The sequence below is a fragment of the Acinonyx jubatus genome, chromosome C1 (genome assembly GCF_027475565.1).
Source record: "Acinonyx jubatus isolate Ajub_Pintada_27869175 chromosome C1, VMU_Ajub_asm_v1.0, whole genome shotgun sequence".
Lineage (NCBI taxonomy): Eukaryota > Metazoa > Chordata > Mammalia > Carnivora > Felidae > Acinonyx > Acinonyx jubatus.
The window spans coordinates 164,767,816-164,785,884 of NC_069381.1; the positions used below are offsets into that span (position 1 = coordinate 164,767,816).

Consider the following 18,069-nt stretch of genomic DNA (forward strand, 5'->3'; position numbering starts at 1 on the left):
TTGAAACTGACTCCATGAAAAGAGTAAACAGTGGAAAAATTCTGATGAACAAAATTACAACTGAGCAAACAAAGGAATTTCTACATTAAAAATAACTAGCATAGTTCACTTTGCATCTTCCCCTTTTCACCAGAGCACAGCTACTTCTAAATTAATCTACCAGTTTCCTCAGCTAGAAGGGTAGTGAGCTGAAGCCATTAAATATAAAAACAAGTACACATTGAATTATTACTTCTGCAGCTTATTTTCCTTAGGATGATATAAACCTCATTTCTTGGGAGTTGTGTTTTAGTTTACAAGAAGATAGGCAAGTTTTCAAATGTAAACACAGCTTCCCAGGAGGATCTATCCTAAAATCTGAGTAATGCATAGTTGAGAAAATGTTTCCACTTACCTTCTCCTTTCACACTAATCACCTTCCAGATGATTTAAAGAAAATATCATTTGGTGAGCATTCATTCCATGTGAGGCACTATTCCAGGTGCTTAAGGAAGGCTCTGCTAGTTTTCTTGCTACTCTCCATGATACCTGAAGTATTAGTTTAGCAAACTGCTTCCCAGATAAAGAAAACACTTCCCAGGTTCCCTTGCAGCTAGCTGGGTCACATGACTAAGTTCTGGCCAATGAGATAGGAGTTGAAGTGATAACTTCCGGGTCATTCCCTTAGAAAGAAAGGTGTGTTTCCTCTAGCTTTCCTCCCTCTGGTGGCCTGGAATGTGGAAGTGGTGGTGACTTGAGCATGCAATAAAAGGAATGCAGACCGGAGACGGCTAAGCAACAGGATGGAGGCTTCCCCAAAAGCCTTTATACCATTTCTGGGTTGTTAGATGAGGCAGAAACAAGCATCTGCCTTGTGAAAACCACTGTGTCCTTGGGCTGTTGTTACAGCAATCTATTTTCATTAATAGAGGACTGCATATATCTTGTGAGGTACAACTATCCCAGTTTTAACAGGGAATTAAGGTTTAGAGGGATTGAAGAACTTTTTTATAATCACACAGGTGGTAAGTGGTAAGGCTGAGATTTTAATCAAGTGCCTTTCCCATTAGTTCTTTTTTATACTAATAGAGAGAAAATTACTAATTTATAGAAAATTAGTGTTGTGCAGCTTTCGAATCCCTGATCTATTAATCTGATAGGATTATAAAAAGGTTTCAGTTTCCTTGAATTAGAATCAGTGCTACAAACCCCTTTATTTCTAATAAAGTGTCTAACAGTTACCAACTCCTCCAGGACCTACCCCTCAAAAAATGTTCCATTAGAAAAATTATAGACAAAAAGTATGCTGATTCTCCTGGACTATGAGGTAGAGGACTAGTAAGAATGCTCCAATAATTTACAAAATAATATACTGAAAAATCACAATAATTCAGAAACAGATCAGAGGTTTTTCTGGTATGCATTTTCTTTCCTGATGTTACCCTTATGTTAACACATAAATTCATTCTCAGAAGGAACCATATGTGCATTCATTCAACTTTTAACAACTTTTAACAACATTTACTGAGTGCCTAGTCTATGTCAGGTACTGGTTTAGACACTGGGGAAACAGCAGGAAACAAACTAGACAAAGCCCTGCATGTGTGGAGATTGTTCTCAAATGTATCAATTGTAGGTAATGTCCTACACAAATGAACATAACAGGCTTTCGATGTGTGCCAGTAATTCATATTTTTTAAAATAAACATTTTTGGAGTAGTTTTATTTTTTTACTTTATTTTATTTAATGTTTATTTATTTTTGAGACACACACACACACACACACACACACACACACACACACACACACAGAGTGCCTAGTGCCGCTGGGGGAGGGGCAGAGAGAGAGGGAGACACAGAATCTGAAGCAGGCTCCAGGCTCTGAGCTGTCAGCACAGAGCCTGACCTGGAGCTTGAACTCACCAACTGTGAGATCATGACTTGAGCTGAATGAAGTTGGACACTTAACCGACTGAGCCACCCAGGCGCCCCTATTTTTTAAATTTTTTATTGTTTTGAAGTTTATTTGGGAGAGACAGAGTGTGTGTGCATGTGAGCTAGGCAGGGACCAAGAGAGGAGGAGAGCAGAGTGTGGGTGCATGGGAGCCTGGCAGGGATCGAGAGAGAAGGAGAGAGAATTCCAAGCAGGCTCTGCATTGTTAGTGCTGAGCCTGACACAGGGCTTGATCCCATGAACCTTAAGATGATGACCTGAGCCAAAATCAAGAGTCAGACACTTAACCGACTGAGCCACCGAGGTGCCACGTTTTGGAATACTTTTAAAATTTATGGAAAAATTATAAAGATGATACAGAGAGTTCCCATATACTCCTCACCCAGTTTCCTCTAATGTGCCTCTTATAGTTTTTGTTTGTTTGTTTTTTCTTGGTTGTGTATGTGTGTGTGTGTTTAAACTAATGTCCTTCCTCTGTCCAGGGTCCAATCTCAGACTACCACATTACATTTATGCCTCAAGCTTCCTTAGTCTCCTCTAGTCTGTGACAGTTTCTCAGTTGTTCCTTTGTTATCATGGCCTTGGCAAGTTTGGGGAGGTATTTTATGAATGTCCCTCAATTTGGGGTTGTCTAATTTTTTTTTTCATAATTGAATTGGAGTTTGGGTTTTTTTTTCTTTTTAAAGAATATCACAAAGGTAAAGTGCCCTTTTCATCACTTCAAACCAATGATAAATTGGATAAATGATAGCAATATGACTTATCACTAGTCATGTTAACCCTGATCTAAGGATTCCTGATTTTGTTTATGGAAAAATTTTGGGTGTGCTTTTTGCTACCAGGATGAGCTCCATTTCTGTAAGTCTGTATTAAAATATAGTAAATTTATTTGGGAACACACACACACACAACATACACACATGCACATGACTTAGAGGTAATAAAATAACGTTAGGTATAGAAAGGTAAAATGAATTCTTAAGTGCTACATTTCTGTCATTTGTTTGTTTGTTTATTTAATGTTTATTTTTGAAAGAGGAAGAGCATGAGGGAGGGCTAGAGAGAGAGGGGGGGGACAGAGGATCCACAGTGGGCTCTGCACTGACAGCAGAGAGCCCGATGTGGGGACTGAAGTCATAAACCCCAAGCTCATGACCTGAGACAAAGTTGGATGCTTAACTGACTGAACTACCCAGGGGCCCCTCTGTCCTTTATATTCAAGATACTAGGTGTTAAACAATTCACACATAAGCACTCTTACTGTACCAGAATGTATTTTGGGGGTACCTGCATGGCTCAGTGGGTTAAGTGTCTGACTTTGGCTCAGGTCATGATCTCATGGTTTGTGAGTCCAAGCCCCACACTGGGCTCTGCACTGACAGTGCAAAACCTGCTTCAAATTCGGACTCACCCTCTCTATGCCCCTCCCCCACTCACACTTTCTCTCTGTCTTTCTCAAAATAAATAAACTTAAAATAAAAGAATGTATTCTGTTTTCTCTTTAAAAGAGACAGATCATCACCATCCTTACTCTGTCCTCTAATCTGCTGCTTGGCACACAGCATTGGTGACTGGTACTCTAGCATGCATTTTGAATATCAGGGCCATACTTTAGCATTGGTAAGTATTGAGCTAAAAGGAGCCTGGATTCCTTAAACATCATACAAACCCTGGATTGCAGACCTCCAGACTTATTTTCTGGGGGAAAAAATAAACTATCTGTTTAAGCAATGATTATCAGGGCTCTGTTTCTGAGTCGAATGCAATTCTTAATAGAGGTAGTTTGGAGAAGAGGCAGAGGGATGTCAGATTTATTGAGAGCACTATGTACCATGTACTTTATATGATTTAGTTCATGTCATTATCAAAACAAAACAAAGTTGAAAAAATTAAAGATCAATGACAATAAAACTCATGTTTAGGTTTACAAAGCTCAGTATTAGAACAAAACCAGAATTTAACTTTCTTTTAATGTTTACTTCTTTCTGAGAGAGGGGGGCGGGAGGGGAAGAGAGAGAGGGAGACACAGAATCCCCAGCAGGCCCCAAGGTCTGAGCTGTCAGAACAGAGCCTGATGCGGGGCTTGAACCCACGAACTGTGAGATCATGACCTGAGCTGAAGTCGGATGCTTAACTGACTGAGGCACCGAGGTGCCCCAGAATGAAACGAGAATTTAAATCAAACCATGTTTTCTCATCACAGCATGCTAAAATGTCTTGTTTATCATATGTGCCCAGACCTTTGTTGATTACTAGCAATGGGTATAAACACATATATTGTTTTAATTCACTCACCAATATAAGACATTTAAATAAATAAAGTGACATATACTTAAATACACCACAAAACAGAAACACGCATCCATAGTTTGAATCTTCCCACTTCTCTCCATGATCAACATCTCAAAGAGTAGAAGTGGCATCAGGGTGACTTCAGGAGTGACACATCAAACTTATTGTCCTCAGCCTAAACTATAGATTTTTTTTCTGGGCTAGAATGGGAAACCATTCAAACCATCCATCCATCTACTCACCTATTTATGCACTCATACAGGACATCTACTATACTGAACAACCTGTTACTTCCTACATATATAACATTGAATAAGACACAGTCCATGTTCTCCAAAAGCTTATAATTTAATGAGAGAAATGGAAAAAGAAATATGGAATTAGAACAGAATAAAGTTTTTCAAGTTCAGCACTAATGACATTTTGTACGGGATGATTTTTTGTTGTGGAGATCTATGCACTGGAGGATAGTTAGCACCATCCCTAGCCTCTACTTACTGCATATTGGTAGCACCCCAATCCTTTGTTGTAACCAGAAGTGTCTCCAGACACTTTCACATGTCACATGTCACTTGTCAAATGTCCTTTGTGGGGCAAAGCACCTTTCTATCTCCTATGTCTTCCCCTCCCCCACACCTTATTGAGAACTACTACAAAAGAGTAAAAGCCACCATAAAACTTCAAAATATGGTCACCTACAACAGAGGTCTGGGCCAGAAAAGTTTTCTGGAGAAAGTAAATACTTAACAGTGGCTTGAAATTTCAGTAAAATGCAGCCAGATGAAGTAAATGACTGTATGTGTTTTTATATGTATCAAGAAGGCCTTCTAAGCATGTGCACAGACTCAGAGTTTATAATGAGTACAAGACATCTGGCAGAATAAAGGTAGTTGAGCATGTTTGGAATGGGGAGGTGTGCAGTAGAGGGAGTTATGAAAAGTTGTACATGCCCACAGAGGAATACAGGGGTCTAGTTGTCACAAGATGAGACTGTAATCAGAAAAGGCAAACATTTGGGGGAAGAACGAATTCAGCGTTGGATGTATTGAATTTGAGTTGCCTGAGGGACAAGGAGGCGAAGGTGTCCAATAGAAAGTTAAATTTTCATTTATGGAACACAGGGACACGACTCCGGCCAGAGAATGAACACCATCTGTATCAAGAAGGTGCATGTGTGCATGAAATGACCCAGGGAGAGTGTAGAGCTGAAAGGAAGAACCCATGGGCCTGATAGTGGCAGCGTGGACAGAGGTGAGGGAGAACAAGAGTGATTGTGATGTCACAGCGAGAGTTTCATAAACACGGCATAAAGGTCAGATCAGATGAGGAGTGAGACATGGCCAATGGAGCTGGCAATTCGGAAGACATGGTGGTCTTTGCAAGAGCCATCTTACTGGTATGTTCTAGGTGGTAGCCAACTTACAGGGGGCTGGAGTGGATGGGATGGGATCAAGGAGAGACACTTTCAAGAAAAGTGTAGAAAGCATTAGAATGATGTAAAGACAGTGCTTATGGTAGAATAAGTGACAAACACACCCCGAGTCAAAAAGGTGAGTGGGGATGGGTAAGAGGAGTTTTAAGCATGAGTTCTGACTTCAGGTTAGCTGTGGATATTGCTTATATGCTCTATTCTTATTTCTGGCTCTCAGAGTCTCGTGGGTGTTTATATTAAGCTACCTCATAGAATTTCTGAATGTAAGCACAACCGGACTGTTTTTGCCTCTTCACAGCATACCACACGATTCAGGGTGACTTTACAGTATCAATTTACTTGCCAATGGTGTATCTTCTGAACAAAGAATCAACTTTAACCACTTGACTCTCTGTACTAACCATATAGAGTTATGTTTAAAAACACAATATTCCACTAGTCTAAAAGCAAGAATTCAGAATAAGCCATTTTATAAAGCTCTAAAAATATTTTTTCATTAGGTGTGTTTATGAGAATCTTTCCTTTAATTGAAAGGTTTTGATCCAGCTGTCTCAGAATAATTGACTCATGGGAGACAAAAGCTGAAAGGGAGTTTAGAGTCCCTCCACCTCCTTCCTTACCCCTTATCCATTCAGTGATTTTAGAGGAATCACTTTCCTCATGTCCTACAATTCTTTCCTTTCCACTCGACAGCTTCTGCTGTCACCTTTATCATCTCTGTTGTGTGCTTCTAGATAGCTTCCTGACTGGCTTCCTTGCCTCTAATCTTTGCCCCCTCCAAGCCTTTGCCATACTTTGCTAAAGTGATCTTTCTAGAACACAAATAAGAACAGCTCTTAAGTTCTAGTTAGAATTACTTGTGGTATGGCTTCTTACAAAATTCAGAATCCTTATGTCATATAAAACCTTTTCCATTTGTTCCAGGCATCCTTTGCATATTTCATCTCATACTTACATTACAGCCAGACAGGACATCTGTTAGATCCTGAGGCTGTATACTGACTTCCTCCCACAGGCCTGTGTTCTTACACCTCTATGCCCTGTTCATCCGCAGAATGACATTCAAACTCAGTTCAAGCATCTTCTCTCTAAAGTCCTTGTCAGTCTTCTTTCTCCCACATGAACCTACACAGGACTGACCACTCCTCTTGTGGTGCCCCCCAATATGTCAGGTATATTTGTATACCTTAAAGAAATTTGTATACCTTAAAGTAGTATCAAACTACTTTACTGCATGCATTAGTTTTTACAGGTGTGTCCCTCATTGAACTCTCAGCTCCTTGAAGACAGGGGCTGGTTTTTAAAATTTTTTTATGTCTTACTGAAACATGGTATTTATCAGGAGATCAGTAAATGTCTATCTACTGAATAAATCCAGTCCAAGCCTCTATTACTACCAATGAGGGAACAAGGCTCAGAGAAATTAAATGACTTTCCCAAGGTCACTCATCTAATGAGTGGCAGAGTGGGGAATAGAAGCTGTCAATGGGGCCTGACTTTAAACTAGGGCTCTTAAAGGGGTGCCTGGGTGGCTCAGTCGGTTAAGCATCCGACTTTGGCTCAGGTCATGATTTCCTAGTTTGTGGGTTTGGGCCCCATATCAGGCTCTGTGTTGACAGCTGAGAGCCTGGAGCCTGCTTCAGATTCTGTGTCTCCCTTTCTCTCTTCCCCTGCCCCATTTACACTCTGTCTCTCTCTCTCTCAAAAATAAATAGACATTAAAAAAAAAATTTAAACTAGGCTCTTAGCACTGTCCCAGGTGTTACTTCATCTGTTTGAAAAAGGAATGCCCAGGGCCCAACCTTGTAGTTTGCTAACTTGATTGAACAAAGTTTTAATACTGAATATTTAAGTGAGTATTTGATGGGAAAATTTTGTTTTGTTTTGTTTTGTTTTCTGGTAGAGAGAAGGAAAAGTGTGCTAATTTTAAAATGATGGATTATTTGATTTTATTCTCACCTTCTTCCCTACTGTTTGTCCCTTCTAGCTGGTTGATTTCACCAATTAGCCTTTAGTGAGGTATTTTCAAAAATTTCAAAATCAATAAGTACATACCACATTCTTCTTGTTGACAAAAGGAAAATAACCATCTTGGATTAAGAATTTACCATATGTATTTCATACATAAATAATAAATAGTAGGCTGAAATTGTTTTTGTTTACTTGTTTTTCTGTTTAGAGATAAGGAGAAGAGAGTAACAAATTCTAGTCTCCCTTGGAATGATGTGATTGAGTTGCCAGATAGGTGAATAAGTTTGTATTAGGTTATAATTTTTTTTTCATAAATGACCATTTAGATAACTAGCTTGTCCTTTTCATTCATTCATTCACAAATAAAACAGAACATTTAACTGGTGAATATGTTTTATTTGGACTGCTTTATAGTTCCTAGTATATAACATTAATATGTAAAGGCTCTAAAGAGTTCATTAAAACTCTGCACAACAAGCTGTATTTTAATAATGCAGAGACTATGTGAGATGGAAGCCGATTTCTGCCGTTTAGATAACATAAGCAAAAACAATTTCCCAAAAGAGCTGAAGCTTATAAGTAAAAGAAGTTTAAAATGCACAGGTCCTACAGATGACAGAACTTAACATCAGCCTCAAAAGCACAGAAGAAGAAAAGATAAAAAAAAAAAATTCTCTCCAAACCCAGGCTTCTTTCAAGTCTCCTACTCAAAAGAGGATCTAGGATGCTAATGAATATTCAACTTTCAGTTTCTTCTAATAACAAATTCCATTTGTAAATATGTGAAGTAAAACAAACTTGCCCTATGTTTAGTTTCTCTCAAAAGATAGTCTTTCATATTCCTTTAGGAGTTGATGGTGCCTGAATATAAAAAGACTTGACATACTGAGTGGAGGTGAAAAACTGAGTGCCATTTTGTCAATGGCAGTTTCTAACCTCCATTGGAAAGGCGAGCATTTTGCAGGCTCTTTTCTCTGGATCAGCAAAACTTCCGATACATAGAAATCCTCTTCTGCTTGGGCAGACTTTCATTTCAAAGAGGAGGAATGAATGAGGAAGATGATTTTTCTCATCTTTATACTGAACGTCCCACAAGTCAAGACCCAGTTCTGCCATCATTCCTCATGCAAACAGAGAGGTAGGAGGTGGTATTTGAGTTTTGTCAGACTTACCTACCATGGTTGCTAAAATCATCTTCCAACTTAGTCTCTCTCTCTTTCTCGGGAAGGAGCCTGAGGCTGTCAAAACCACTCATTCATCACCTCCCACACCACAATGATTCTCTGAGCAGATATCCTGGGCTACCATAATTTGCTTGACAGCCCTGAGGTCAGCCTGAAGACTTTTTTCTTTTCTGTCTTAAAATGTTATAAGCCACTGTCCTTTATGTACATGGATGATATTCTTGACCCACCATCAATGGTGGTGAGTCTGAAAAGCAAAATGTGATGATGCAGTAGGGCTGAGCTTGAGGGTTACACATGGAAGGAAGATGTCACAAAATGATAGGAACTCTTGAAAAACCCTGCACTGCAGAGAGAGCTCTGCATTAGTCTGCACCTTAGGCTTCCAGAAACCTGTTCTCATCCAACCCAATATCTCCAGCCTCTCTCGTATTTTTCATATTTTGGTCTTAGTTTCCAGGTAGATTTCTATTATCTGGAACAATTCCATATGTTGACTGGTACCCCATATATTTACAGAGAAAAAGAGGCATTAAATAATAATCATACTTAAGCACCTTGGGAAGAATTAAGGAAGGTGTGTCAACTTTAATTTTGAATTTTCCTTTTACTTGTCAGTTTGCCTCTCAGACTTAATGCCAGGAGGGAATAAAAATCACCATCACCCTCTAGATGCTCAATGTCATACATAAAATGAATAGGGGGCTTAACTCTGATCTAACTAACTGGCTTGATTTCTACTCTGAATGATCCAGCTTCCTGTCCATTCTCCTATCAAATCCAAACTAGGTAGAGCTGCCCAGACACACACATTCAGTAGGGAAAGGGGAGCAACAGAGAACAAAAGAAGGTTGGGGAAAGGGAGAACACGCATTTATTTCTGAAGTAGGAAAACTGGGAACTTGTATTGACATTTCTTTAATCCACAGCAATTTCCTGCCTCCCAGAGAAGGGGAGAGAAATGGCAGTTCTCTCCCACCCCAGTCAAAGTCCAGATTATATGTCTATTACCTATTTGTATATGTCCATTGACACCGGACCTGATATATGAAGAGTGTTTTCCTGGAGGGTCCAAGAATTTGGAAATAATTAACCAAGCTTTACTTTACCATACTAGCTCCATGAATAAAAAAAGAAGAATGTTATGATGATATCATTAGTTACAATGATACAAGCAGGTTTAAAATTGTGAAACTGGCCCACTTTGGTAATAGGAACAGATTCTTATGGAAAACTATGCAATGGGCCAATCTGAAAAAAAAAAAAAAAAAAAAAAAAAAGGATGTCACTGTGATGTGAATACTTATTGCTAATGTGAAACCTAGTGTTGATCTGCTGATTTTCCTTTTGTGAGGTAGATCTAATTATAATTAGATATTTAATTCAATATTCATTAAACTGTCACCACAGGACAAAAATTATAAAGGAGAAAAATTTAGCATAGCATAGAAGAATGTATGTGTTTAAAGGGGGCAGGACTAACATTTTTGCTGTTGTGTAGACCGTGTGTAACCCTAGAGCAGTTGCCTAACCTCACGCTCACCCTACCATCTACATTAGCAGATGGTGCCCATCGGACAGAGTTGTCAGAATTGAGTGAGAGAGAAAGCAGATCCTGGAGACAGCCTACTGGGGTTTGAATTCATTTTCCACAACCTCAGTAGACCTTGGGCAAGTGAGTGAACCTATTTTTCACTGTAAGATAGGGATTAATGTTACAATTTGTTTCCCGGGATCACATGAGACATGAGACAATGTATGCATAGGGCTTAAGCCCAAAGCCTGGCATCTGAGACTTAATCTGCACCTGTTTTGCAGATTTCACCTGTGACTGCTTTGTTAGTTATTATTATTCTTATCATCATTATTTTGCCATCCAGAGTGTGGTAGTGTGAATAAATAGTAGCTTTATTTCTCCCCTTTAAATTCCCTTCCTCTCTCTCCCCTAAGAATTTTACATGTTTATTAAAATATTAAAGGGCTTTGGGGAATATGTCTCCCAAGCAGAGAGTCAGAACCCACTGGGAGGGAGGGCATTGGCCAGGCTAATACTTCTTTGCCTCTGTACTTTCTTAAAAGACTTTGTATAATAATCATCCCTACAAAGGGCTCATTGCAGAAGCATCTCAAGATTGTTCTACCCAGATGGTGCCTCAGCACCTGGTAGGGCTTTAGGGCAAAAAGTAAAAGAAGTGGCCCTTCTCTTCTTGCTTTGGCTTATACTTCGCTCTGCCTACTTAACGCTAAGAACAGGTTCTCCTTGGGGGTTCACAAGAGAAATATTGTCTATTACCTCTCTCTTGTTGTCATAAATTGGTTATAATGGAATATGTGGACTGTCCTCATTAATAGGTAAACTGAGGCACAGGCAGAGCCTTGCAGTGATTTATCAAGTGTCAGAGCTATGGGCTGAATGTCAGGTCTCCCTGCTGGGTCCATTCTATAAGGTCACTTGGATACTTCGGCTCCTTCTGCTCCAGTGACTCTAAGTATCAGCTTATTTTCTTTTCCTTAGTGGAAAACAAGACCCAAAGCCTCCCCACAGTCCATAATGAGAAAATGTAGTGGTGTTAGCAGCAGTATGATCAGGTGTCTTGTGATTACAAGGTGGGCAGGAACAACATCTTTCCCAAAATTAAACCACTGAAACTTCTATATACATCATTTATGAAGAATAAAATTATGAATTGCCTTAAAAAGGAGACAAATCTGAGACTACCAGATCTCTTTCCCTGTTCTTCTCCCTTTTTCGTTGTCTCCTAGAAAACATCGATCTCCCAGCAGCAAGGCAGCCTCTTCCTCTATTCACACAGGCAAACCTAATGTCTATTGGGGGGGGGACCTGTTTCCTTAAAATAACTGCCATTTTTATTAACTCATAAGTGTAGCACTGACCACTGTAATTTAATAGTCTCCATAAGTTGGACAGTTAAAACACACCATTCACTCATAGCAATCATAACATGGACTCTACCGTTTTCATAGGATGCTTTCCTTCAGCAATAAGTACACCTTGTTAGAAACGGAGATGAAGGCATGACATTGGGATTAACCCTGTGTTATCTTTACAGTAGCAGAAACCCACAGCAAATTTTATCCCGTAGAAGTGCTAATATTTATTAATTGGGAGAAAGAATACTGAACAAAAGTACACCAGAAGATTTTTGGACGATGCTTTTTACAGAAAAAAAAATGTACCATAAGAACTCCTTTGGAATTACATTCTATTATTTCATGGTCCAGATGGAGTTGTTGCATTATGTTAATTATTAACAAGGTAACAAAGCATTAAACTGAAAATGTGTTACCTCTAATTGCAAGGTGCATGTCTAAAGTACTTGGAAGGCTTCTGGCAACACTCATCATTCGATATTTTACTCCTTGGTGTCTTTTTCTTATTGATAGCATGTTCTAATGGCTTCTCAAAAATACATACAACTTATATTAAGTATAGTAAGTGAACAGTGTAAATTTTCATATGGGAAAACTGTCTATTACAATCCACTTGGGGATTCTAAAACCTAGGTCTTTGTAGTGAGCTTTATTTATTCAACCCACCATAAGAAGTTATTCTTAGAAGGGAAGACAAAGGAAATAACTTGTCTGGGATTCAATTAAATTTCTATAAAATATTAATATTGCTTTCAATTACAATAAAAATGAATTACTTGCTATCAATGGGAATGAAAACCTGGTTTGGGGTAAGAAACATTTTCTTTAAACTATAATAAACACTGAAACATAACAGAAAATCGCCTTCAGAAATTATATATGAAAAGGAATATTAAATTATCTGAAAAAGACACCACTCTATTAATTTTATTGTTTGCTGAACATTTCAAATATTTTCCATTTCAATAGTTTTTCTTTACCCAAAGTTAACAGCAACAATAGTATCCTTGAAAAAAATTTTCTTTTAAAAATCCATCATGAATACATTTTATTAAACCTCCATTTAAATTTCTGAACTATAATTCCCTAAGAATTTTTATTAGGACTATTTTTTAGATTATTGAATGGCAAATACCCTCTCACTTATTATAATTCTATAAGCTGGCTAGTTCATGCATATAAATAAGAACAATTACTTAAATATTAGAAAACACTCCTAACAGATAACATAGCTCTGAAGAGTACACAGACACCCCAGTGTCAAGAAAGGCAATTTTGTCCTTGCTATTTTTAACACGACATTAAGTTAAACTGGCTGTGCCCAAATTTCAACTACCATGGATATTTTTTTTAAAAGTTTCTACATTTTTCTATACCATCCTTTAGCCCATCTCAGTTGTTACTAGGGTGACCACATAACTTATTATCCAAAAACCAGGACAGTTTTGAGAATGAAAGGAGATACTATTAATAGGCATAAACTTGGACCATCCCAAGCAAACGGGGATAAACAGCCACCTTAATTAGCGCTATCTTCCTTCATCACCTTTCTGCTGCCATGAAGTTAAAAATGCCCATGTATAGTAGTTACCTTCTCCAAATTACAATTTCGACTTCCAGGACCATAAGTAATGATGGCAAAGGGAGGGGTGGGAGTAAAACAACCAGGCAGATTTCTTCCAACTTTGAAAAGGAAAAGCAGGCAAAAAGAAAGAAAAGACCAAAAGGAAACCAGATCAGTTACTGGAGGAGGGCATAAGTTAAAAACATTTAACCCCCTGTCCTAGTTACTTGCTTCTTGCTTTCCTTTGAGCCCTTAGCCTACTAATATAGGTTAGTAGTTCATTGAAATTAATTTGTTATTGTTATTAAGCGGCTCTAATTTCAACTTAATTTGGCAGTCATGCGAATAAACCTAAATAAATATTAGAATAAGCAGTGGTTAATTCCATCAGGTTTCACTTGTGAACAGTACTCAAAGCCACTGTAAAGGGTCCAGTGCTCTCAAATGGCAGCTATGTTCATTTAGTCATTGTTAACTCATCCATATACACTACATAATACCTACTTTTTGCGTATGTTACAGCAGGGAAGAGATTATTCACCACTACTGGTTTCTAGTCTTCTTTGTGTCTGCCTATATCTAAGTCCCAATGTTGGGAGCGTAACTCACAGAAAATAATATGCTAACATATGACTCGAGCCAGCCTATGGCACTTGGCCTAGGGTTGACTCAGTTACTAAAACCACCATCACTGCTGTAAGCCCATTGTAAGCTGATGTTATTTTTGACACTAGCATTTTTGAAGCTAGTTCAGATAAAGAGGAGGCATAATGCCAAGAAAAAAAAGAAAAGCTTGTTAAGTAGGATTCTCATTTCAGGACAACAGTACCTTATACAAACCATGAAACAAAGCCACTCTCTCGGGTAATGTAGGCGAACCCTTGTTATAAGTTAGAAAGGACTAGCAGACTGTGCAGATCTATGATAACATGATAACGTATATTTCATATAAGCCTAAAATAAATGCCAGTGAAAAATAATAACCAGATTTTTATGTTCATTTAATATTAATCACTGAGACCTTACACTACAAAAATGAAAATTATGACTTAAAATGCTTACTAACACCTGAACTTAGGAAGATTCAAAAGAAAGTTATCCTTTAAGTATCTGATTGTTTTTTACTACCTCCAAAACAGAGAATTTGTCTTCCTATATGAAATGGCTATCCTAGGCCTTCTTAATTTAAATATTAGGCCCTCAAGGGGGATTCTGTGGTCGTTCAACAGCTATACCAACCTTCTTCTATTATTTCTTCTTAAAAAAGCTTAAAAACTACATTTTGTGTATGCTCTTATTGTTAGGGCTCTATATGATTTTGGTTTCACCAATTATGAATGCTAAATTAGTTCACATGGAAAGAGACTCTGGGTTAAGGCATCTGGTTGTGATGCTAAGGGTTTTAGCAGAGGTACAAGGTGGTGATGCTTCTTAGTTGTGGCTGCAACAGTAGCCCCTTGTCAAAGCCAAGTTCTGAGATAGGGCTTAGACTCATATCCAGAAAGTCAAGCTAAAGGTTATTTGTTTTTCAGCTATCTCAAATATTCTGGAAGTCATTTAATATGTTCTAACAAACCCCTTTTCTTATTGAATTACCTAATACGAATTTGTTCTCTGCACTTCACCCCTGACCAATGCATTATCCCTTAAAGTGAGAACATAAAATTACTAATTTCCTTACTCAAAATTAAAAAAAAAAATCAGGAACATAAATTTCTCCTAAGAAATAGAGTTTTTGTCTTCCCACCTTGGCCTATTTTTTATTTTTCTCCAGTAATTTAGCAAATTCTTAGCATGCCGTACAACTTCCTCTCCTATCTCCCTATACCTTCTATTACTGCTCTTCAGGAAAACAAAATGATTCAAGTTGGTATGTTCTGGAATGCTGATTTGGCCATTCTTCCAACATAGGCCACACCATTTACCTTCATTTGGAAACTTAGTTATGTTCTTGTGTTATGAAAGTGTAGTAGAAAACAAAATTTTCCCAACTTGACTTTTACTTTGCAGTGATATTTCAGGTTCAGGTTGATATATGAAGTTTCTACACAGAGTAAATAATTCAAGGAATGACATTAACAGGTATGCAGGAAAGGTAAGGGATAGAAGATTCCATAATGACCTGTGTACAACTACAGCTCTGAAGGGGAGACTTAAAATCTACTTCTGTAGGTGCACATTGATGAGTGTGAAAGTGGGGAATAAGCAGTGAGCTCCTGGAGTCAGAAATACATGCATTCGTAACTTAATAGAAACCATATAGAAAGTATAGCATTTGAAAACTGTTTTCAGAGCATTTATAAACATTTGTAAAGAGTTTTTTTTTAATTTTAATTTTTTTAACTTTACTTTTTATTTTTTAAAATTTACATCCAAGTTAATTAGCATATAGTGAAGGAATGATTTCGGGAGTAGATTCCTTAATGCCCCTTACCCATTTAGCCCATCCCCCCACAACCCCTCCAGCAACCCTCAGTTTGTTCTCCATACTTATGTTCTCTTCCGTTTTGTCTCCCTCCCTGTTTTTATATTATTTTTGTTTCCCTTCCCTTATGTTCATCTGTTTTGTCTCTTAAAGTCCTCATATGAGTGAAGTCGTATGATGTTTGTCTTTCTCTGACTGACCAATTTCACTTAGCATAATACCCTCCAGTTTCATTCACATAGTTGCAAATGGCAGGATTTCATTCTTTTTGATTGCCAAGTAATACTCCATTGTATAGATACACATTCTTTATCCATTCATCCATTGATGGACATTTGACCTCTTTCTATTCTTTGGCTATTGTTGATAGTGCTGCTATAAACATGGGGGTGCATGTGTCCCTTTGAAACAGCACACCTCTATCCCTTGGATAAATGCCTAGTAGTGCAATTGCTGGGTCATAGGGTAATTCTTTTTTTTAGTTTTTTGAGGAACCTCCATACTGTTTTCCAGAGTGGCTGCACCAGCTTGCATTCCCAACATTTGTAAAGAGTTTATAAGTGAATTCACATAAAAACCTCATGGAACCACTTTATTCTCTTTTAAATTGTATAAACTAAATTCTCTAAGATCTTTTAGTGGCTCTAGTTATTAGTATCTGTATTAGATTTCTATTGCTGCTAACAAATTACCAAATGAACTTATTGGTTTAGAATGACATCCATTTAATATTCATGGTTCTGTAGGTTAGAAGTCTGAGTGGGCTTGACTGGCCATAATCCTAAGCAGATCCTAATCTCTGCTCAGGATCTTACAAGCATCAGGATCTCACAAGCCTCAGGATCTCACAGGCTGAGCAGCCTGGACTCTTATCCGGAGGATCTCAGCTCTGCCCTCTGGACTCCTGGTTCTACCCCCTGAGTCATCCTTCCTTTTTCACAAACAGTAGCATATGTTTGCAGTCAAGTAGTTTTATTAGCCTACTTCCTATAAATAGGATTTTGGAGTCCAACAGCCTCCTTTCACTCTGTACTCTTTTTGTTCTTTCAGTCCAAGCCAGTGGTGTTTCTGTTGATACAACCTTCTTCAGAATTTTTTGAGTCTCTTATGGATGGCACAACAGTACTCTCCATTAGAAAGAAGCTATATTCACAAATCTTTTTGGGATAAATTCCTTCTCTATTTTTGGCTCCTGATGGGTGAGGGCAATGCAAATTCCTGGAAGCCCTCTAATTTAATTGAGAAGAGCTATGAGGCATGATCTTAAATTTTTTATGCCCAAACACTCTGGTGTTTTGATCCTTCAAAGGTTTTAGCAAAATGTTTTATAGCCAACCTTGGATTTTTTTTGGGGGGGGTGTTTTCTTTCAGAGGTCTCTTAGTTTTAGCATCTTTTGTCATCTGCATGGGCTGAGAATTTTCCAAATTATCATGCCTTGTTTCCTTTTTGTTTAGCAGTTCTTCCCTCAATTTATTTGTCTCCTTTTGCATTTTACTCTAAGTGGCAAGAAAGAGGTCACATCTTTAACACTTTACTTGGAAACCTCTTTAGCCAGATATCCCGACTCATCTTTCATAACTGAAAGATAGGATTCCAGTAAACTTTGCCACTATGTAACAAAGGTCTCCATTCTTCTATTTCCCAGTGACATGTTCCTCACTTGCTACTAGGCCCCCGCCAACAGCATCTTTAAAAGTCCATATTTCTACTAAGAGTTGATTCAAGGCAATCTAGAATTTTTCTATTCTACTCCTCAGTAGTCTTCCAGCCTCTATCTACTCCCTTTTCCAAAGCTATTCCTACCTATTTAATTATTTGTTATGACAGCATCCCACATCCAGGTACCTGCTCTATCGCTTTAAAAAGACCATATTTCCCTCTTATTCCTTCCTTAGTTCTTATATTTTGTAAAAACTATTTGTTTAGTTTTGGGAAAGCATTAGTGGGGGAGGGGCACAGAGAAAGGAACAGAGGATCTGAAGCAGGTTCTGCACTGAAAGGCTGATAGCAGTGAGCCTGATGTGGGGCTTGAACTCACAAACCACAAGATCATGATCTGAGCCAAAGTCAGAGGCTCAACTGACTGAGCCACCCAAGCGCCCCTTAGTTCTTATATTTTTAACCACTTGTCTGGTGTTTATATTTTTACAGTGGCTTTAGTGCACCATCTTAAAAGGCACAGCAACACTTTACAACAATTTAGGAGTAGACAACATCTACTATATAGATGTATATATTGCTTTGACTATATTTTACAATAAGATACACTGCCTTAGCACCTATGCTTGAATATGCACATAGCTTAATATGACGTCAATGACTGCAAATGCCAAGTTGATCTGTGTCCTTCACAGTTATCTCCCAAAGTCAGTAGA

General features: G+C 38.1%; 1 protein-coding gene across 6 annotated transcripts in view; it reads right to left on the minus strand.

The window, feature by feature from the left end:
- Nucleotides 1-18,069, minus strand: part of ZNF385B (zinc finger protein 385B) — a 313,431-nt gene that overhangs the window by 120,622 nt on the left and 174,740 nt on the right. Inside the window, exon 1 of one of the 6 annotated variants that reach the window (XM_053215393.1) lies at nucleotides 395-721. The exons of the other annotated variants lie outside the window; for them this stretch is intronic. The gene's annotated coding sequence lies outside the window, so the exon portion shown is untranslated. Of the gene's footprint in view, nucleotides 1-394; nucleotides 722-18,069 lie in introns of those variants that run through there. 6 annotated transcript variants of the gene reach the window in all.